Source organism: Malaclemys terrapin, chromosome 5 (assembly GCF_027887155.1).
Source record: "Malaclemys terrapin pileata isolate rMalTer1 chromosome 5, rMalTer1.hap1, whole genome shotgun sequence".
Taxonomy (NCBI): Eukaryota; Metazoa; Chordata; order Testudines; family Emydidae; genus Malaclemys; species Malaclemys terrapin.
This window is the reverse complement of record NC_071509.1, coordinates 89452343-89476560: the sequence shown is the minus strand read 5'-3', so window position 1 is coordinate 89476560 and position 24218 is coordinate 89452343. Positions and strand designations below refer to the sequence as shown.

Here is a 24218-nt window from a genome sequence, read left to right as displayed (position 1 = left end):
GGAGTCTCTAGGCAGCTTGTCAAACTTAAGGTAAATTAGAGCAGCCCCAGCCATGCCCAGAAAGAGACACTTTTGCCTCCTCCTCTCCTCAATTTCAGAACTGTGCCTCGTGCACTCCACTCTTGAAATGCAACCCAAGATTGGGACAATTATTTAGTTAACAGAAAAAGAGCCTTAACAAGAAAATGCACCTCGAGATTCTGTATAGCCTTGCTGTATATAGCAGCACTGAACCACCTTTTCACAAGCAGCTTGTCATCAGCCTCCACAGATCAAACAAAGATGGGGGGAAAAAACTCTAGAACACTTCATTCTGTTAATTTGGGGTAAACAGAATTATCGGTGTTTATCCACTGTAAAACAAATCATTATTAGCACAAAATAAGACAACTGCTTTGGGCTTCATTCAGGAAGAATGTATTAACTGCTTTCTTTATAAGTTTATTCTGTATGACAACAGGTTAAGTGAAAGACTAAACATACATTTAAGCAAATAGTCCACACAAATTTAAATGCATGTCATAATACTGAAATGTTACCACACCAAAATGCCTGTCACCATGTGTCTTACGCATATAAAAAAAATAAAAGGAATGCTAGCTTGGGGCCACATTCTGCAGCCCTTAACTGAGCAAAGCTCCCACACACAGCTGCATTCTCTCCCATTTAATTTCATCTCCATGGATGATGAAGTGATTACTAGTTTTGACTGGTAGTTCTGCACATTGATTTAAAAAAAGGATAAACAATCGATCTGGGAACAAGCTTCTTAAATGAGATTGAATTACTACTGCCCAGAAATCCATAGGCTAGCATAGTCACAGATGACAGGCCAAATCCTCTGCTTGTGTAAATTTGGGTGACTCCATTGAAGTCAATAATTGATGTGCACTTCCTAAGGGTCTGGCCCAATACCCGTAAAGGAGGGGTTTCCGCTATGTTGTTTTAGGTATCACAATAAAACACACAGTAGCTCTAAAACATTTTTTAAAAGTGGTACACCAGCATTCTTAAGTGAAACACATAGATTAACGTTCAGCTACTACAACTTGGGGGAGGGGGGGGAAATCACAACACAAAGAGATTGGCAAATACAACACTAAGTCTTGGTTCATTCCCCACTGGCCCGGTGAGGTACAATTTACACCCTTCTGTGCCAGCTGCAGAATTCATTTCCATGGTACTAGTTCCACGGCCTTCCCTTGATAGTTCTTCTAGGTTACAATTACAGGTGGCAATCAATCAGAGCCCCACCAGCAGCTGCCTGGCACATGCACATGAGTTCCAGCTCAGCACTGCACTTGAGCAGAAGCTTAATGTGAATAGTCTCACTGAAGTCAAATTAAATACATGCTTAAGTAGTACTTTATTGGATCTGGGCCATAGGACTGAGCCCCTATTCAAAATATCCAACAACCACCGTAACTATATTCCCTCCCTCATTGTTGCTTCAAACTGAGGGGTGGGCTAGCTCACTGCAAGGCCCCAAGTGAAGCAAGCACTGCACTTCTGCAACAACCCTCTTGACAGACACAGTCCTGAATTATGCTTCTGAATGGTGGAGTAATTATGGGCTGAATCTAGTTCCTCATAATAAACTGGATATTAAAAGTAATGCAAAATTAAATACTTTGTTAATAAAAAATATATTGCATTTATTTAGTGTATATAACACTTCTCTTCCAAAGTTCTCAAGCACTTTTTAGACAATAATTAATCCTCACAACACCTCCATGAGGTAAGTAACAAACAGAAATTCAAATTATTTGAAACGGAGTAAGATTTTGAATTCTTTCCAGACTCTCCCAGTTCTTCTCCCTTTTAGGGATGCTTGCCCTGATATTAATTGTACAATTTAACCCCATTCTGACTTTACTCTTTCTTGAGTCTCAATCAATCTTCAAATGATTGGATAGTCATAGCTCCTTGGGAAGCTAGAATAAGATACCATACTTCAAATGTACTGGTGATCCTAAGCAGATAAATTATTAATGACATACTATTATCAGTACTTTTTCTTAACTATTCAACAGATGCTTGAATTTACACAAAGTTTCTATTTTGCAGTACTCTGGCTGACAATGTTTTTGCTTGATATGTTTGTCTGATATTTTTTTTGTTCCAGACTATGATTCCCCCACCCCACTCCCAACCATTCAATAGAAGAATGTGGATCCATTTGACAATATTGGTTAGTAGTGCACTTTTCTGGCTCAGGAAACTGCACAGTTGCAGTTTTCAGAGAACATGTTATTTTCTTCTTAAACAATGAACACAAAAATGTCATTCAAAAAATCTCCAGTCACTGACTATTTGTAAAGACGACAGCTTGGATCCAGATTAACAGACGTCTGGATACCAATGAAATGTTACACTAACCTGAGTTTTCAATATCTATAAAATATTTTCATCCATCTTTATCTAAGTTTATCTGACAGATTTTTAGATGTACAAAGGTAGCAATTTGATCATTAAAAACATCCTACAGCTGCTTTAACAATTCACTTATGGGGAATGTTCATCAGTGCCTTCTGTTATCCAACAAATACATTTTTAACACTAGAGCTGGTTGGGAAATTTCCAACAATTTTTTTATTTTTGGAGGTGGGGGTGTTTGGTTGGGGTTTTCTTTGTGGGGGAGGGAGAGACCATGCCAATTCATCAAAACCAAAAACTTTTTGTGGGAACATACCAGTTTCAAAGAAACTTCATCAGGAAAGGTTTCTCAGGTTCAGGATGGAGAGACCAATCCACACCAGAATAGCCAATAGCCTTGTAGTCATCTGGGATGTTGGAGACCCAACTTCAAGGCCCTGGTCTGACTCTGGTAGAGCAAGGACTAGAGCAGATTGGAGGAAGGTGGTCAGGAGACTCTGAGAGAGGAAGGATGCCCTGCAGGTGATAAGGGAGGAGATTAGTTCCTGCCCCATGGCCCCTTAGGTGGGCAGGGTTGTAGAGTGAGCCTGCCCTGCACTCATCCTACAGTTCCTGTCCTGTGGAGCTGGGCCCAGCTCCCAGCACTGCAACCTGAAACTGCAACCCCATGCACCACTCCGGTTTAGCCCAGCTTTCCTCCACTAGAGGGGTGGCCAGGCAAAATGTTAGGGGTGCTACAACCCAGTGCACCAGATTGCAACACCCAGAGTGGGGAGCTGGGCCCAGCAACATGGGACAGGAGCCATCACAGCAAGGTGAAGTTTTTTGTTTTGTTACATGCTATTTTGCATTTTCAAAAAACATGGGGCTCTAGCTATACAGTCAGTCTCTCTCATTGGCCCAAAGAATATTTATTTATACATATTAGAACAGATTCAACAGGAGACTCTATAGCCCAGTAATCAAGGCGCTCGCTCACATATGAGGTAAGAGACCCAGGTTCAAGTCCCTGGTCCAAATCAGGCAGAGCAGACACTGGATTTCCAGTATCCCAGGTGAGTGCCCTAACCACCAGGCCATGCTATTCTGGGGTGGTTGGGTCTCTTTCTCCTTCTTAGGAGAATGGGAGAATTTTCATGATATGGGAAAAACATTTCCTGCCCGGCCCTATTAAACACACACCAAAAAAAAAAAAAAACAACAAAAGTCTTAACTTGTGCCCTAATTGTAAAGCTCACATTCATATGTTCTAGGCTACTTTCTGTTTTTAAGTTTTAGGAAATGTTAAACCCACGTAAAATTTTCCTCTTGACTTATTAGAAAGTAATTATAATCTAGTATTGGATCATTATGCAAAAACGTCAGAGTAAGTTTCTATTTGGGCTAAAAACTTGCTTTTTTGGTAGCTTACAGGTTTTGTTTAAGGCACATGGGACAGATTTTCGGGCAGAAAACCAGTTCCGTAATTAGGCATTTTAGCACCCAGGGTGAGAAAGCATATTTGCACCTCCTACCATTTTTCCCATCCCATTCTTCCTCCCCTGCAGCTTTGCATCCCGGGCGTCTACCCTGCTCACCCAGCCCTGGTTACAGCCCTGCAGAAAAGCATTTCAGCACAGAAAAATAAGGAACACTCAGCTCCCCTTCTTACCTCAACTGATTTAGAGAACAACCTCGCCTGTATTTTAGGTTATGACATAATGGAGCCGGATGAGCTATGTGCTGTACTTTTGCTCTTCTCCTTGACACTGGTAATAAAAAATAAAGAAAAAAATAATCACAAATAAAAACTCTTGGTATGGCTTTCTCCTGACACCGAATTACCAGATCCAGACTAGCAAAAACAACCTTGGTTGAGGAAAACTATAGTAAAAGAAATGAGTGCCGAGTTTGAGATTTATATTATATTGGTTGTTTTGTAACACTACATAGCAATAAAGAAACTAAAGCATTCCACTGCTTATTATTTGTCTTGTTGTTTCTTCTTTTTATTATTTCATGAGTAGCAACTACATATATTGTATATATCCTAATTTAAGTTACGTTTTCTGATATCCTTCAGAATTGGTAAATATTAAAGATGATAATTACTGGAAAAGCAGCCTGCCTAATCCAGGGACTAATGTCATAAATGTGTTGTGCTGATCTTCATCTGTCTAGATACTTACTCAGCCTTCATCATTGTAGTCTCTGAGCACCTTGCTATCATTAATTGATTTTTACCTCCCGATCTCCAAGAGGTTTTATGAAGCACTATCCTCATTTTACAGATGGGCAACTGAGGCATGGAGTAGAGTAAGTGACCTGCAGAATAAGTCTGTAGCAGAACAGAGACTCAATCCTACTATCCATTCAGTCTCCTGGGGGGGGGGGGGGGGGGAGTGTCACTGGATAACAAAATTTGACATTATGCTCAAATTATGATTTGTAGGTGGTTTTGTTTAATCACCAAGAATTAGTTTTGGATATATACAGAGAAATTAGATTTGGTAGTATCAGTACTGTAAACTGGATTTATCTAAATGTCTTATCTAACTTACACACAAGTACAGAAATTTATTTAAAAAAATAATTAGTACTTTTTAAACGTACTTAAAATACTACATTTAGGGAGACTTTGGCATTGGGGAAGATATTTTAAATATCTAATACTTAAAATAGCTTTTGCTTTCAAAGGCTCTTCATAGTTGTTATTGCAACATTAGCAAAGTATCAGCTCTATTTGCATTTACCCAAATACTCCTTAATTAGTCTGGTGCAATGGCTCTTTGCTGACAGTATTCTGGTTCCATATTATCCTTCATAGCACATCTTGTCCACCTGGTGTATTCTGCAGTGAAGTCATAGTCCTAATGCTGATTTAGTGACATCACAGTCAATTCCACATGGCAAAAGACTCAGGTCATATATAGGATTAAGAATTTGCTGCCGGATCAAGCAAAAGGAAACTAGGTAAGAGGTAGAAACTCTCATTTGAAAACATTTCTCTCTCTTTTGCAAATGGGCTCTCTCCTTGTTTTAGGAGTCTTTGATTTTTTTTTTTAAATCAAACTAATGATTATAAGGTTCTACTGAACTTCTTATAGTGCCAAATTCTGCCCTCAGTACACCCAACTTACATTTAAATCAATACAAACTGTTCATGAGTGTGTTTGAGGCCCAGACTTCGCTGGCAGCAGATGTCTGACACTTTTTATTTTCCTGAGAGGTGAAATGATGATAATTTTAAAAATTTAATCATTATCTCGTGAACATCCTCTCCCTTGCTATTACCATCCTATGTCCAATCTTCTCTTTTCTGAAGAGCATTTTGGAAAACGTTCTCCTCTCTCATTGTCTAAAAACAATCTCATTGGTCATTTCCAGCCTATTTGCTACTTTCCTGGTACTAGAACATTTGGTCAATGATCTTCCCATCTGTCCTGCTCTCCTCATCCTGCTGCTTCACATCACTATATTTGATACTATCAACCCTAACATGTTTTTAGATCATCTGGGCTCTCTGGCATCTCATCTAACCACTACAGTTTTGTAATGAACTACGGTCACTTTTGTGTCACTAGATCCTCTTCTGTTACATTACTCCCTAAGGCTTTTCCCTTCTCTTTTTCTACAATTCTTTCCCACCACTCTTTCCCTTGTCCATGTATTTTCAGAAGTCAATCTTGGGAATTATTTCTATGCCGCAGATGTCAAAAGATGTAACCCCTGCCTCATTTCAACTCATTTTCCTCCTCTTCAGTTCCTGACTCTACCACAATTTCCTGTAAATAAACAGGGAAAAAAACTCATTTCCTACTACAGGGGGTCCCTGGTATATGTCTCCCCCTTATCTGTTGTTTCGCATATCTGTCGCTCATCAATAGGGGAACGTGTTCCGATCTGAGTCAGTTCCACGTCAGTCCCAATCTGCATATCCATCATTGGCAGTCAGCACCCTCCCTCCCCTCCCCAGTTCCTCCTGCCGGCCGAAATCAGCTGTTTCAAGGCATGCAGGAGGCTTGTGGGGGGAAGGGAGAGGAGTAGGGACAGGGTGCACATGGAGGAGGGGGCGGAACTTGGCAGGAAGAGGTGGGGTGGGGATGAGCTTTTCGTTATCCATTGCCCTTTTCAAGGGCACAACCCCGACATATACCAGGGACACACTATACTAATTGGTGAATACCTTCATCTCTCTTCCCCCGTCAGCTTCAATCTGGTATTCAGTTCTGTCATGATTGTTTATTCAACACGGTCGCTATCTTTTTTTCCTTCTGTATATTTCACCAATGTCTGCCAGCAGTGAGGTCTGAAACAGTGCTCTCATCGGACACTTCTTCAACCAATCTTTTGACATTCATGCCTTTGGGTGTTCTCAACTATTTTAATGCCATTTTATAATCTCCCTAAATCCCAACTTTAATAATTTTGTTATGTCCAAAATACAATGGTTCATCTCTTCAGTTGGGAGAAACAGATATTCACCATCCTCAGAAATCTTCACTAGTTTCCTGACCATTTCAGAATCCAGTTCAAAATCCCCCATCATCTTCTTCAAGATCCTACATGGAATTTCCTCCATGACCTCTGACCTTATTTTTCTCTATTGTTTAGCCTCAAAATGGTTGGGAGACTGTTTTGAGGTGATGGCACAAGAACAACAGACTTCCTGCACTGAATAACCTAGTGTGACCAGATGTCCCGATTTTATAGGGACAGTCCTGATTTTTGGGTCTTTTTCTTAAATAGGTTCCTATTACTCCCCACCCCGGTCCTGATTTTTCACATTTGCTGTCTGGTCACCCTAGAATAACCCATCCATTCAACATTATAGCTTCCACTAGCTGAACCTCACAGTTTTCCTGTGTTCCAGTTTCTTCAGAAACTTGGCATATATGCACTCTTTTTCATCTCTGTCCCACTACACATATAGCTGCTAGCTACAGCAAGTATTGTAACCTATGTAAGATTACTTGAATATGCTGTCGCAGACTTTAAATACAAGTATTCTATACAAGAAAAATATAGACTACGCATAATCCTGCATGCCTCCCAGCTCCATCTGGCCATTTTTCCTGACTAATTCAATCTCATTGGATTTAAATGAATAGCACCTTGCAGGGTCAGACCAGGTACAGCTCTCTAGGCTCTCAAAGTACCTCCTTCCCATTCTCACTAAGGCCACCTCACCTTAAAACTCACAAATCTTTCTTTAAATCACTCCTTACCCTCCTTTCAATTATCCAAGCCCCCACCACCGTACAAAACTCTCCAATATTTCTTAACTCCCACAGAGGATGCTCTTTCTCCAAGATGAACCTACAGCGGTAAAGTCACCCGACCCTTTAGAGCAACTCCTAAGTTTTGTCTTCCCCCCACCCAACTATCAATGAGGTTATACTCTCTACCTAAAGTCACCAGAATTTTTCCCAAATTCTGTATCTAAATATTCCTGGACCAGCTTTCAATTACTCCACTTCAAGGAACAGAATATTTTTCACCTGGAAACCTTATTTTTAACTGAACTAATTAAACTCAAATGTATTGTATTTAGCTTGAAATAAAAGTTCTATTTCTGAATAAAAGACATAAAAAGTACTCTTTTCTCTACTTTATTTAGTGTCTTAAAAGAAAAAAGACTGGAAGAGCAAAATTCAAAGTAATCCTTGATTTGGGGATGTCACAGTTTATAGCTCTCCACAGAGCATTAAAAGCAGTCTCCATCATACTATTGCACAGCCAAGTCAACAAACAGCAAGGGGTGGTGACAAATGGCTGAAAAGTCTGCAACCAAAGGAAGCAAGAGACACTAGCAATTTGATATTTGTGTCTTAAGCCAATCAGAAGAAAGAAGAGACAAAGATAGGGTTGCCAACCTTCCCAGATTGGCCAGGAGTCTACCAGAATCAGCATCGTTCTCCCAGTGACTATTGAAAGCAATCCAGGAGATTTTAATAGGTACAGTACAATTAATGACATTATGTCATGTTGGGGAAAAAAATCTCTCAGAATAGTTTCAGTCAGAGTTAGCAACCATAGACAAAGGGAATTCACTTGGGGAAGAAACCTTTCAAAATTTCTTAAACAATGATTTAGAAGTAGGGCTTGGTTTATTTATGAAACAGAAAACAGGATATTAACAAGAACACATATTTAAGAGTGAAGAAATCCAAATCCTTTACAGTACATGATCTTGGGGTCAAGTTCACAAGTGCAATCTGGCCCCTTCATACTACTACTTAGACAATGCAAAGTAGCTGGGTGCTGGCCACTGATAGTCAGCAATGAATCCTCCTTGCAGAGGGGAACCCCCAGTGACAAATCTAGGGGAGACAGGTCACACACCAGGGATCCCATGTGCCCCTATGTGAGCATATGGATATGCTAGGGACAGGATGGAGGCAGTGCTCCACTACGTTAATCTTCTGCTGGTGCCAGGGACAGACTGGCACAGAATTAGGTAATTGTAAGCTGCTCCCTGATGCCTCTCACCACATGCTCAGTGGAGTGCTCACAGAGGAAAATTGAGCCCTTGTACTTTAGGGAATCCACTTTAAATCAGTCCTCTGAATCAGAAAGATACAGTCGCATAAGTATCAGGGGGTAGCCGTGTTAGTCTGCATCTACAAAAACAACAAGGAGTCTGGTGGCACCTTAAAGACTAACAGATTTATTTGGGCATAAGCTTTCGTTTTTACTCACGAAAGCTTATGCCCAAATAAATCTGTTAGTCTTTAAGGTGCCACCAGACTCCTTGTTGTTTTTACAGTCGCATAAGTGATGGGACCACCTATAAAGTTTAAATGGGGATTCAAACATTTCCAAACTTTGGGAGTGTTTGGATCCAGAGTTTCAGCGTGCGTTCATCTCTGGCAAACAATACAGAGAACTGGAGAACCCCATCCCCTCAGAGAATGAGGCCCAGATCCTCAAATGTATTTAGGTGCCTAAATACCTTTGAGGAGCTGGCACTGAGTGTTCACTGATCTCTGAAATTCTGAATGGCTTCTGATAATTAGAGACCATACATTTAGCCTGCAGAAGTTACCATAAATGGCATGGTATATTTGCTTACGTCAATGAATTACTGTACATAGTGCTGTGTCTAAAGGTTACTCAAACAAAAAAACCTCTCAGTTAAGTATTACATATATCCAATTCTCAGTACAGTTGGAGAATGTTAAATGACTACTACAGCGATGACAGATTAATTATATGGCAGTTTGCCTGTGCGCTTCAGAGATAAAAGCCCCACTGTGCTAGGCACTATATACTCTGCCCCACCCCAGCCCCCCAAAATAAAAGACAGTCCTGCCTCCAAAGAGCTTACAGTCTAAGTATATGACCATAGACAATGACTGTATGCATCAAACCAGGTGTAAAAAGCACAATGAAACAACGATGCACAACACAAAAAGCAGGGGTCACAGCACACCAGTTTGTCTAATTATTGTCCTTTTTTTTTTTGTAGGTATAATGGCAAAGGAGTGTTTTAATGAAGGGAGTTGCAGGAGGACAATAAGGTGGCTTTAAAGATATCTAAAAGTAACTCATTAGTTGAATAGAGGACAGCATGGGGAAAGCATAAAGGTGCTTCGATGTTTAATGCTTACCAATGAACTCCTTAAATTTATGTTTCGATGTTTCCAACTTTTACATTTTAATGTAGCTTGTGAAAAGCTATAAATGTCTAATGGATTTACATCCTTTGAATTACTGTTAATTTATAAAAATGGTATTAATATTTGAAAATGTTATCTCACGTTATATTAAAATAGAATTTTTATTTATTAGTGATATTAGGAAGAATGTTTCAAAGAGAGGTCTTTAAAGTAAAATGTGAAGTGTTTTTGAATTTAGGTCATAGTAATAAGATAAAATAGGTTTTAAAGTTTTAAGGTTCAGCATCTTTAGACAGACACCAGTACATGAGTGAGCAGTCAAATTGATTGACCTGGGAAGCATTCATTCTGGATGTGCTCTTTGGCCAATGCCAAACACAGTTGAGGTTGCATCAGCTGGCCAAGTGGGAGATGTGTGCATGTGTCTGTCTTGCACTTGTCTCAGGTGTCTGGGTAGACTTTCTGCAGTATGGACTGCTATGCCTTGGTCTATGCCACTAGAAAGTGGCATAGCCTGGACTGAATCAAACCAGCTCTCTACTACTTTTTGCTTGAACTCAGCTTAAGATGATGATGCAGCAGTTCCAAAAGACAGGGATTTTTAAAGATTTACAGTTGAATTGCTTAGGTTATGTTGAAAATTGCAGGATTCCAGGTTTAGGACTCATCTGCTGAAGCTATATTTAAAATGTGCTTTGGAATTCTAGGTGCTTTTCCTTCCCCATCCCTTCTATTCAGCTGAATAAACGGTAGTGCTAAATTTCCTAATTAATTCTCTCTCTTTCCCCATCTTTTTTATCCTGTAGTTACTGCCTTAATCTCTTTTACTTATTCTGAATGTTAGGAGCACAGATAGACAGTAAAGTCTGACTATGCAGCATTACCCCACCCAACACCAATGGCAATCTCTTTCTATGAGCTCCATGGTGATCAGGATCCTCAAGTGGGTAGGGGTGGAGCCGGGAGGATGATCACTGAGACATTACAAACCCAATCCCATGAAGGATCATTGAATAAGAATACTGCTAACCTTGATTACATTATTATACCCACTGTCACAAGTACTGCATGAACCCTCCCTCCCCCAACCCAAGAGAAGCATAGATCAGGGATGCTAATGAGAAACTCTGTAGAGTTTTACACTGTCCTAAGATTTTTCAGGTTCAGTAAAAGTCATCCCTCCTCCCACCAGAATACCACCATGGAAAATGCAAATAGAAATTCTTGGATTTTTCTGTCCCACATGAGTATTTTTCCATGTAGGAGAGGACTTATCCAAAAATCAGTTTGCTTCATTAATCTTTTTAGCTTAAGATTGTCTGTTTTGAAAGGATTTTTTCATTCCCGATGATCTCTATGGGCCAAATTCCACAGAATCCAAAGTGTGTCTGTTTCAAATTTTGAAAATGGTGGCTAACCTCTTCCCTGTTTCTACTACATGCACTGTGTTCCATACACTTTACATTTCACAACATATCCTATATACCGTAAAAAAATTTTTTAAATGGCTGTGCATTTTCCTGGGTGGTTTTGAATTTTGTGTCATGCATGCTATTTTTAATTATCTCTGTGGATGTCAAATGTCAATGTGCCTTTAATCTCCTGCTTCCACATTTGGACAGGGGGGGGGGGGGTTGCATGCTAAGGAACCATAAATTTAATTCTCTTTCAAACACCTCTACCCCGATAGAATATGACCCGATAGAACACAAATTCGGCTATAACGCGGTAAAGCAGCACTCCGGGGCGGGCGGGACTGCGCACTCCGGCGGATCAAAGCAAGTTCGATAGAACGCAGTTTCACCTATAATGCGGTAAGATTTTTTTGGCTCCCGAGGACAGAGTTATATTGGGGTAGAGGTATACTTACAGAATTTTATCCTGGCATGCTTGTGATTTTTCATGTTTATGGAGAGGCCATTTCTGTTGACTGCTACAGCTATCTGAAGAAACTGGCAAGAAAAAGTTACAATTTTCTGAAGTATTGTGTTTTGAATTGCTGATTTTAATTTTTAATTAATCATTATATGCTTAAAACTGTTCTCAGCCCTGTGGGCAGAAACAGGGTTAAAACAATCTCTAACATGAGGGAGGTCGCTGCAGCCCATCATGGAGCTTAGTCTTCTTCTGCAAAAAAAAAAAAAAATCAGTACAAATTGAGTAATTTACTATTTTTCAAAAATCTTTTTTTAAAAGTGTGTGTGTTTCAGTCAATGTCAGGTATATTTAAGACCAAGCTTCTACATTTTATAAGATATATGAGAATATTTCAGATTTTTTTTTTTTTTAACTGCAGTGAAAATGTTTAGGTTTTAATATATGCTGAAAAGGAGGAAGAGCTTTTGAGGAAACCATATTTCCTTGCAAGTGTGTCAAAAAATTTTGTATTGTTTCTTTTGTAAATAGGTTAATTGGATTAGATATATTATGTTTTCTGTTATCCAGTTGGCTCTTTGCCTCTAGCGGATAGAGTTGTTTACCCATAATGTGTATTCTAGTTGCATTATCTCTCTGCTACTCGGTAGTTCTTTTAGGGCATTTCTTTTCTCTTATATGGCATTAGCCATTGATAAGTGCTAGATGCTGCATGCACGACCTTTTTCTTGCAAGTGAAATTTCTGAACCTACTTGCATTGTTATTTCTCCGCTGAGGGTTCATGTTTAATGGGACAAATGGTTTGGGGCTTAATTTTATTTTTCACATGAGATAAGGTTGTTTTTTTAAAAATTGTCTGAAGTACTATAATTAATAAACTAATTACATGTAAAACCTTCAAGATCTGAATTTTATTTACTGCGTAGCTTTCATCAGCCCTTATTGGCTGGATAAGTGGAACCACAGCAGAGCAAGTTATCTATGGCTCCCACATCACCTATATGCCCACAGCTGAGTAGCATAAGCCAGGAAGTTAGAGGGATACACCAAAAAAACGATGAGATCAGTACATCTTCTAAAGCAGCCACCGCCATCAATAACAGGAGACAGTTTGAGCAATGTTCTGGTCTGAAACCTGCATGGGATGAACTCAGGATTGTGGCAGAGGGGAGATGTTGATGAAGTTTGGAGACCACCATTTTCTCAATAGTCTTCTGGAGAAAAGGCAAACTCAAGACTGGGCAGTAATTAGTGAGGTTGCTGGCATCAGGTGTAGACTAATTCTATTTTAAAATGTTACGGTATGCATAACAAACATTTTAAAAACTATAAAGATATCTATTTAACCAAACATCCACAATGTACAATATCTCAAAAAGAAAAATGGTGTAAGGGTTCATCTTCTACAGCATATACAAGATACTCTTATTAAATGAAATATTCTGCTGTTCAAATGTTGAGGAATGTTTCCCTATTGTCATTCTACAGAGCACAGTATCTCTTAAATTTATAAAATCAAGAGATAGAATGGGTTGGATGCTTTATATTCAAGGTTTTCAGGCTACTCTTAAAAGATCTGCCTACCAAATCAAAACATTAAATCCTATACAGAGTGACCCTGATTCCGGGCTGACACTGAACTCACTCATGCTTCGGAAGGTGAAGCCAGGTGCCAGGCCAGGTACCCCAGTGTAAGCTAGAGTACCCCTTAAGATGCTCTAACTTATGTTCAGTTGCCTATGATCCCAAGGCCTGTTCAGGCAGCCAAGAATAACCCAGGCATAAGGACATTCCTGCCATGACCTCTTCCCCCAGATATGCCCCGATACTCTTCCTATGCTGAGGGACAGGAAGGAAGTGTCATAGTACCAATACTCTACCTCTGTGCATTCCTACACTGAGATAACTTCCAAGTAGACAGTAAAGATAGCGTTTTTCCTGCTTTGTGCTGCCAGATCAGCGTACAATAGGAAGAGTGGGGGCCAGCATCAAGGCCAGTACATATAGTGCATCAAGCTTTGAAAAATTTACCAGACTCCTACTAATCCAGATGAAAGATACTTGTGACATCACATTTGTCCCAACTCAAAGCCATGCTGTAACAAGCTAGCAGCATTTGCCTTACATGCCCCCATCCTGGTAATGGGGGTTGTCCCACATTAATGGGATCTGCTAACTCACTGAGGTAATCAGCTTGTTACCCTACCCAAATATAAGAGACGGGAGTCTCTCTCTGGATCAAGCAGATATAGGACGTGTAGGCAGAATAGTATTGATCTAATACCAGTAGAAGCAGCCAAGGATAAGAAGATTTGAGCTCAGCTTATGCGATCTTGTCAATTTCTGCACTATTAAAAATCAAAACCTGTGAAGAGTGCAAATTTAAGTTCTAAATAGGGTTTGAGCTACTTTTGAGAGCAGAAAACTGCACCTGTGTGTGCACATGCTTGCTCTCTCGTTCATTCTTTTAATTTACATTGACATGTATTCACCTTCGCACCTGGACACCTCCTCTCAGCTCAATTCTAGGTGAACAGGAGGCTCTCTGCTTCCCAGCCCCTCCTCCACACCTAAGCCTGGTGTTCCTTGATTCCCATTCCTGTCTAGTGAAGCAGCAGTGGCTCCAAGTACTCTGCCATCTGGGTCCTCTCTGACCTACCACTAAAACAGTAGCTTTCACGGAGATCTCAGTCTGGCCCATAGACTTCAAAGATGGCTAAGTATCATTATCTCTTTTCCCTTTTACAGATGGAGAAACGTAGGCAGAGAAGTTGGGTGACCGCACTCATGGTCTTGCAGTGAGTCAGCAACAGCACTGAGAACAGAAGCCACATCGGAGTGCTATTCTATCTATCCATTGGCCCATGCTGCCTCCTCTATGCACTTTTTAGGAGTGACAGAATATGACCTCCGTTTAATTTTTATTTAAACTATTTTTAATTACGTTACTTTTAGCAGTATACAAAGGACCAGATTCGGACCTTAATTTAAACCAGTGTAAATCCAGTGTGTCTTCACTAGTTTCAACAGACTTGCTCCACTATAAACAGGGTCAGAATCTGGCCCCAGGCATATTACTTAGGAAAGGAGATATATAAGCAGCAATGTTGATGGCACAACAAAGGCTCTGTTGAATTATTTAATATAACAGAACTGGCAATTAATCTGGATAAAAAGTGTTCCAAATATGTAAATTGGAAACTAGGGTCATGACTACTAGTGTTGTCCCTTGTTGCCTTTAACCATAGTAGATAATGCATTTGTTTTAAAGGAGTTTGAATTCCACATTAGAAAAACATTTCTACTTTGAGCTTTGATCAATAGTGGGAGTTATTGTTCTTTTAGATCACACAAATAGAATCCTGAAGCCTAAACTGAGTTTATGGAACCAAAACAGCTTCTGACAAAAAGAGTAAGGGATTTCCTCCAGGCCTGTGGTGGATGTTTATTATTATTTTAAACAGTCCAAAAAAAGCATAAACATACATGAATTAGAGTAGTTCAGGAGCAGCAAGTTATTAACTGTCTATATATTTATAAAAAAGTGAATCACAAACCTGAGGTGAATTTCCACTTTATTTTTACCTGCACTATCTTGTTTTGATTAACTGAATGAGACAGAGGAGAAACAAAATAGATGGTAGCTTCAGGCGAGATGCCCAACTCTGTCAATCTACTGTAATGTGCCAAAACTGATTAAGTTGGAGGTAATTTAATCAAGTTTAAAATGAGTAAGCATAATTTTGCTGTTTTCAAAACAGGCCAGTTCTGTATTCTTTTGTTTATATAAAACTTAATACATATTCACAGATAGCTCTGAGACACCTCATTCATTAGTGAGTCATTCAATAAACTGAACCAGAGCTGGCTTAGATATTTTAAATATTTATAATGAATGTATCTTCTTAGGCTAGTATAGAAACAATTTTTTTTTTTTTTTGGAAATACAAAAAACAAAATTTGTGTAAATACAAATAACTATTAGCCTTTTGGTTGCAAGGGGCCATTCCTATAAGATTCGGAGCTCCCTTAGCTCCAATCTCCCTTTAGGCATGATCCTCTTCTCAGTCAAGCCATTGGCAAACTCCCATTAACTTCAATAAGAGTAGAAATAGATCCAATGTGTGCTGCAAAGATCAGTATACAGCTGTGCCAGGTTTTTTTGCCCCAGAAAACCAAAGGCTGCCATTCAAGCAAGAGTACTGAAATAAGTTGCAAAGACTAAATAAATGGTGCAGAATGGTGATTTGTTAGCTCTATTTAAAGTTTAAGTCCAAGCAACAACCAAGCAGCATCCAATCTCCTACGTTGGCATGAAGAATTAAAGATTTATTTGCTGCAGATAATAGATTATAAACATTAAGGCTGAATTTTCAAAAGACTGCATCAATGGTTCATCTGCAAGAGTGTCTACTCACCTATTGTGCCTTCAAAAACCCATTACATATGCAAAAGTATTTATTTGCAAGAGAAATATTTGACCCCATAAAAACCTATTTTCTGCAAGTGCATCATCATAAGAATCTGGTTATAAAAGATATCAAGGATTACCAAAGTTTGAAGCTGTAAAATGTATTAGAGTACTAGCAGTAAAGTCAGGGAACCATGGCATTTTGATCACTAAATATTTCTACTAGTATCTATTTTCTTCTGATGGTGGTGCATTTTTTTTTTTTTTTTAAACACTGTGGTTGAAAAATCCAATTGCTTTTTACGTTAAAGAGAATTTTTTTCAGTTAACAGATTTAGCATTTCACATGCTCTGAAACATGTCCATTTCCCCCGCCCCAATTGTCCAATGTTAAGTGCAAAGTACTACATATGTATATATTTTGACAGCCAGTGAAGACTTAATCCTATGGATTCTAAGAGAAAATCTAAGTCAGAGAATTAAAATCCAATTTATTAAAAAAGTATTCACAGGGTTCCATCAAGCTGCAATTACATACAAGTTTACTTGCAAATATATACATATAATGCTGCTCAGAGATTGGGCATAGAACTCCTACAGTTAAGATCATCTACTCAGTCTTCCTTGCTTTTATGTTGTTAGACAGAAGTAAGATCTCTAGGCTATTGCCCATTTGACACCACACACATTGACTTGTGGATTTCTAGTCAATTTGATTCCCTCACGTTCTGTAATTATCTTGCTACTTAAAATTATTTGTTTTTAAGATGGTTGTTTCAATTTAAATCCAGATGTATTACTAATGAAAAATAATTATTACCTTCATAGCACCCATTTGTGTGCTTCTAAAGTACATAATCATATCTTCCTCTCCCCGCCATAGCCTTAATCTTCAAGGCAGTACATACATAATTCGCCCAATTTTTTCCCCTGCACAATTCTCTGCAAACCTTTCTTCATCCTAGTTGTCCTTCTCTTCCCTACCTATGGTGACCAAACCTGTACACAGCATTGTGCTTATTTCATCTTTCTCCCCGATGATCCATGTAATCAGACATTGCAAGCACTTTAAGCCATATTAATAAGAATGTATTACCATTTCATAAACAATGGGCTTGATTTTCATTTACACTAAGTTCCCTTTACACTGCTTTAGTAGCATAAGGGGGACTGACGTTACACCCACTTTAAGACCCTTTACACTTCCAGATCAGTGTAAAGGGGGCTTGTCAACATACACAAGTTATACCCCTTTAAGTATACAAGTACAAAGGTGCCTTAGCAGTACAGCTTATTCTCCTTACATTATGGAAATAAGCTACACTGGTATCCGCCACCTTTCTACCAGTATAACTGTATTCCCACAGGGGACTGTACAGGTTTAACTACTTGAGTAGAGCAATCACATCCTTAATTGAAATAGTTAAATCAGTCCAAAGAGTTTGTGTATAAACCAGGCCTTATAGTATAAATTAGAACCAGGCCCAATACATCTACTAAACATATTAGTCAGGTCTCATCTGATTATTGGTTTTAATTTTATTGACTGATAAAAAGTCTACATAGTTTTAAAATAAATATAACTAAATTTTCAAAAGCACTTAAGTGACTTAGAAACCTAAGAGATGTAATATCTTTTATTGGACCAACTTGGTGAAAAAAACATGCTTTTGAGCTTACCCAGAGCTCTTCTTGTTTCTCTAATATCCAGGCATCAACACAGCTACAACTACACTGCAAACAATTAGAAACCTAAGAGACTTTCAGAAGTGGTACTTTTGAGCCTTACTGAAAGTGAGGTGAAAGTCTCACTGAAAGTGAACAGCATTTAGGCACTTAGGAGCCTAAGATTTTCAGAAGTGCCTTAGTCTAAGTCAGTTAGTTGCTTTTGAAAATGTTACCCATAGTTTCTAATGGATTTGTTACAGTTAAAATGACCTAAGACTTCTTAGTATTGTATACTGCCATCTAGTGTAGAATGTATTTATGTTCCAAGTATCTTACAGATTCAGAACATGAAAATTCTATCTTTTTAAAGCAAAATGTTTTCATACAAATACAAGTCAACACATTTGTATATTGTTTGAAAAACAGGGAAAACAACACTATATTCACCTGAACAAAATCATTCCAATCTCAGAAATTTAAGACCAGAGGGCACTGACAAACCTGAAAGTTGCGGAAGATCTGAATTGCATGTGCACAGGTAAAAATCCAACCTGGATTTTTTTATTCTATTTATTAAATATTCAGTATACATGATTATAAAGATTTTTAATAGATATACCAATTGGAATGTTACAAGTTTAGCAGCTCTCCATGTTAAAAATGCTATAAAATAACCACTGAAAACTACTGTTAGTGGTTAAGAAGCACAGCCTTGATCTCTCTAATTTCTCTTTTTAGAGTTTATTTCAAATTTAAAGATTTAATTGTTTTATCCCAACCTGCTACCTCTACATTTGTACCATATTCCTTTGTTTTAGTGTTCAATCATTGGAGCCTATCATCTTTGAATGAGAAGCCTAATCCCTCTGAAGCTGAAATGCAAGCTGTTGTACACGTCTTAAAGAAAGCTTGCTCAATGATCAGTGTGAATGACAATTTTCCCCACACAGGGACTGTTCTGATCATTATTGCTGCCAATTTGCACAACTAGGCTGTGTCATGTGACAATCCTACAGCAGCCTCACTAGTTGTTTGTCATGACAGTTAGTGGCAAAGAAGTTCCATAAATAGTACATCTGAAATAATTTAAAAAAAAAAAAAAAAAAAAAAAAAGTCAGTTTAACTTTACAAGGCAGTCAAGTTACTTTGATTATAGACAAGAAGGTATTCTTTCCACACAATCCCCACTGTTTATAATTTCTATTTGACAATCGAAGACGTTTTCTTGAACTGATAACTAAAAAAAGATCACTAGCAGTATTGGATTGCAATTATCCTGAACATCAAGTGTCACAGTTAAATTTTTGAGGCCAGATGCTGTTCCCTTTTCCAACAGTGTATACTGGTCTGACTCCATTAAAACCAGTGGAGAATTATTCCATATTTACACCATTATAGTGGTGAAAATTTCACTCTATGGGCCTGATTCCCCAATGCCAGGTACTTTGTGTAGCCATTTACACATGTGCTAAGTGAGAATAAAAACACTACCAAACCAGAGTGAAAGTGCCTTTATGCCCACATTGCACAACACTACAATTCTGATTTGTTAGTGTTTTATTTCTGTGCAAACTGAGTGTAAATAACTATACATGGTGCAAGCCAAAATCAGGCCCTATATATTTATCCTCATCCCCTGACTTAACACGGATTGAGCTTTTCAAAGTCATTTTTATAAAGAAAACACACACCTTACCTATAAGCTTAGAACATGCTTTAGGTACCACTATACTGCTAGAAATGTTGTTTATAACTACAAAAAAATGACATGAAAACCTAGCATAAACTGTATACAGTGAAAGTTTATTTATATGTAGCATAATCTGTATACAGTAAAATCTCAATTCCTACAAGAGTTTCTCCCTATTAATCAAAACAACAAGGAGTCCAGTGGCACTTTAAAGACTAACAGATTTACTTGGGCATAAGCTTTCATGGGTAAAAAACCTCACTTCTTCAGATGCAACCCTATTAATCATACTATATTATATGACCACCTCTTACAATGACCAGAAAAACTGCAGTTAAGCAACTGTTATTAACAAATTCTACTATACTTGTCAAATTAGCATCTTCACTGTATTTGACAGATTTACTGCAATGGCAGATACACATAGGAGCAATGGGATAAGAAGACTGGTGAAATTATGACACGGTATATACAAACATATAGGAACACTTTCTTTTTCAAGAGAAAAACCTCTTAAGTTAGTTCTGCTCCCCATTCAGACAAAACATAAGATCATTTTACTATTTTGATTTCTTCACCTTTAAATATCTACAGGATGCTTTCTAGAAAAATTCTCAGCGAGCACATCCACCTCTGTGCATGCATTACATAGGTCTAATAACATGGGAAATGCCTTAAAAGGATGATGTTTAAAGGATAAAAATTATCTACCGAGGATACAAAATGATGTTTTTAAAAAGTGTTACTGCACAACAGTATATGATCATGCAATACTAATTCAGTCAGGCACAGAAATGAACCCGATAAATTATATCATGCATTCAATATTATAGTATGCCAGTTACACAACTATAGCTAATGCTGTCTATGAGTTCTCATTAAAAAAATCCTTTCCAGTGGTAAAAATAAGTGAAACTTAGAGATGTCTATGGGCAATAGTCACTAGAGGGTAAGGAGGAAAAGGTTTAGTATATCAGACTGACTCATGAGGCCTATTTAAAATCTTAGGTTTGATTCTCTTTTCACTTTCACCTGTGTAAATCAGGATTAACTCAATTTAACAATGAAGTTACACCAGGGTAAGTGAGAGGACCTTCTGGACCCTTCTCTTTACATGTAAAGGCACAGTGTCTAACTAAATTTGGCTTATAACGCAATTTTTGTAGAAACAGTTTTTATGAAAAAAAGACAAATAGGAGTAATTCTACTTAAAAAAAAAATCTGTGCAACTAGTTGCATTGTATATGGGTATTTAACTTCTTGTTTGTGAATTCATACCAATTTCTAGCTACTGTACTTATAAAAGTTCAAGGGAAGTAACGGAAGCCCCCATCACTGGAATCATTTAAAACTGGACTGGACAAACCATTTGAGAATATACTAGCAGGAGAGGGACAAGAGAAGACTAATACAAGTTCTCCCTCTCTAATTTATATGACAAAATAGTTTCTCTCATAACCTCTGCTCAACAGTCAGCTGAGAAGTGAAATTCATATAGGTTCCCAAGTGCACTGAGTGGAGTTCACAGTTTTCTGCTCTCTCAATATTGCCATATTGGATTTTGTGTCAAGACAAAAATAAATTAAAATCTCTTATCAATGTGAAGCTATTTCTGAGCTAAATTCTGAACAGACTTAAACCCTGTACAACCTCCTCTAACACTTACAAGACTGCCTGGTTGACCAGGGCCAATTCTTGCTCACCTTATTCTTGGGACTAGTGCCTTAATTTCAGTGGGACTATTTGCATGAATAAGGCAAGCAGGATTTGGTCCTGCATAGGTAACTCCAAATAATACCATAGGGAATTGTGTGCATAAAATCCCACACAATTTCCTGAATTAGAGGATAGAACTAAAAGTCTCAAGTAGAACCTATGTCACAAATTTAAGACAAATCAGTAGGAGACATTGATTGCCCTTCCAAACAAACACTACCAACAATTTAAGATTTTTTTATGCTTATGTATTTCAGCCAACACTTTATTTTTTTAAAAATTATTTGGTTAGTAATTAGTCTATAAAATGGATTAGTGTTTTCATATTAAAGTGAATATTGCCAATTTGTCATTTAGACTTATCTATGTATAACATCATTTTTTGAAACGTAAAGACCTTTGAAACACAGATGTGGAGTGCATGTGTAGTCAGCGAAAACTAGAAATATTAGCCTAAATTTTAATAAGGTTTGTACTTATCTGATTAGCCAGATTTCAGTATATGTAATTAAACAAGCATAAATATTTTCCAGACAAGAAAGATGGAAGGATAATTACATGTTAGATGAAAACATGATTTTATAAACTTTCATGAAAATGTTTTCAATTTCTTTAACTTTAAGTCACTATACTTAAATTAATATTTACTATAAATCAGCAAGCCGAGAAGTTCATACATAACAAAGGTCTTTATGTTATTTTATAATTTGTGCTTCAGTTTGTGGGAGGAGCAGTGGTATAAGGACTAAGTCTCATCATTATCTTCCCTTCCTGGCTGATACCATTTTAGGTCACGACTGTCTTCAACTTATTTATATATACTGTCTTAGCTTTTGACGTCTACTACACTAGAGTATATGCTGGTTAACACCTAACGGTTTGTAACATAGTTAGAGGATGCCAGCTCTGTTTACCGGTCTAAAAAAATTAAACCACTAGGAGGAGGACTCTGCTCCCAACATAACCAGTTAGGTATCAAACTTTCAAATGTCAGGAACAAAATATTTTAAATCACTCATTAAAAAATGCCATGATTAGTGGATTTAAATAACTGCCACATTTTAAAGGAGCACGTTTTGCAACTGCTGACGGGGTAGTAAGAAAAATGTGTAGCCTGAACTTAATTGATGAAATGCATCCGGTATCACAACGGAGATCAGATAGCTCAAACCCCGCATTAAAAGCGAGAGGAACCCCCAGCGGCTTTTGCTAATAAGTTATACGCAGCAGCAGCCGCAACCTGCAAACCAGGCTCATCCGCAGCACTGAATCGGGCTCCCTTTCCCGGGCAACCTCCTTGTTTGGTACCCGGCCGCAAGTCTCCTCAGCAGCAGGGGGTAGATAGTGGAAGCACCCACCGATCGCCACCCATCCACCCCCTGGCTCGAGCCCCAATGGGGAGGGAAAGAAAGGGTGACAATAAAGAAGGGGCGGCAGATCCCCCAGCATTACCCGCACCTCGTGAGGGGGCAAGAGCAGGCATGAGTGGACAGAAGGGAGCAGCAACCTCCACCCACACAGGGGGGAAGCGCAGTAGCTACCCGGGGCCCCCTGCTCGCGCTCTCTGACCCAAGTAGTTGCAAGCCCCTAACAAACTCCCCAGAGCCGCGCCTGCAGCAGCCCTGCTGTTCTGGGGCTTTGCTGGGCTGGGGCAGGTGAAATGCCCAGCCCGGAAGGAAGGCTTTGCAAAGCTCCTGGCTCTGGCATTTTCCGGGCTCTGCATCTCGGGTAGCACCGGAACATTGAGAAACTTGATTGGAGCGGCGGACGGAGGCTTCACCTGAGGTGCCCCCCCTCCCCACGCAGCCAGAGACCCCGAGCCCCGGCCCGTCCGCACGGTCATTACCTGGCTCGCAGCAGGGCGCCTACCGCGCAGAGAGACTGGAGCCGCGCTTCCCTCCCGGGGCGCCTGTCACTCTGCAGCTGGGTAACCTGCTATTTATAGTCCGGAGCCTCTGGCCGAGACAGCAAGAGGAAGCCAGGAGCTGCGGCGCTGCTGGGCAGCGAGACCCGGCCACCCACCCTCTGCCCGCAGCCGCAGCGAGAAGTTGCAGCGTCCGCCTCCCTCCGGGCGCGTCTCCTCCTAATGTCAGCGCAGCCCGCCGGCGGCGGCCCCCAGCTCGGCAGCGGCCCCGGAGTTAGTGCCCCTGGCGCCCGTCCGCCCGCGGGGAGAAGAGGAGCCGCGCGCTGCCGCCGCCGCCGTCTCCCTGCCTGTCACTGCGCAAAGCAGCCCCGCCAAGCCGCGCTCACAGCGAGGTGACCTGCCGCGGCTGGAGGAGGGGAGAGCGAGCTGGCCGTGTGGGAGGGAGAAGCTGCCGCTTGCCAATCCCCTCCAGCCGCCCAGAGGAGCCGGGCGTCCGCTGCAGCTTCCCCTGGGGCCACAGGCCGGCAGCGTGGGCAGCGCTCCCCTGAGTCCGCCCAGCCCAGCAGTTCCCGGGGCACTCGGCCAAGGGCTGGAGACCAGGGCTCCTCCCCACACACCTCTAGGAAAGGGTCAATCCCCGACCTCGCCCCCAGCTCCTCCTCCGGTGGAGAGGCCGGGAAACAGCCAGCCAAGTGGATGCCCCGGGGGAAGGATTAGTCATGCCTTCCGCCAGCTAGAAATGGGGCATTTTAGGAAAAAACTCCATTAACTGCACTGGACTAGAAGAGTATTGGGGTGGGGTGGTGGGTGTCAAAAGCTTGCTAATGGAGAAGGGATTTTACAAAGGGACAGGCCTGCTGATGTACCTGCCCCACATCTAGCATAGCATGAACACTTTGCCCCTCAGCATCTTGCAGGCCTGTCATCATAATATCCAATGTTTGGCAAAGATTAATATGCTATTATGCTGGAAAGTGATAATGGCTGTCATCATGTACACCCTCACAGAGTGCGTT

General features: G+C 39.8%; 1 long non-coding RNA gene across 1 annotated transcript in view; it reads right to left on the bottom strand.

Annotated features, from left to right (window-relative positions):
- LOC128838654 (uncharacterized) overlaps positions 1–23688 on the bottom strand; it is a 121981-nt gene extending 98293 nt beyond the window's left edge. Inside the window, exon 1 of the long non-coding RNA XR_008445229.1 lies at positions 23185–23688. This is a non-coding gene — a long non-coding RNA (uncharacterized LOC128838654). The remainder of the gene's footprint in view (positions 1–23184) is intronic.
- Positions 23689–24218: the final 530 nt, after the last annotated feature.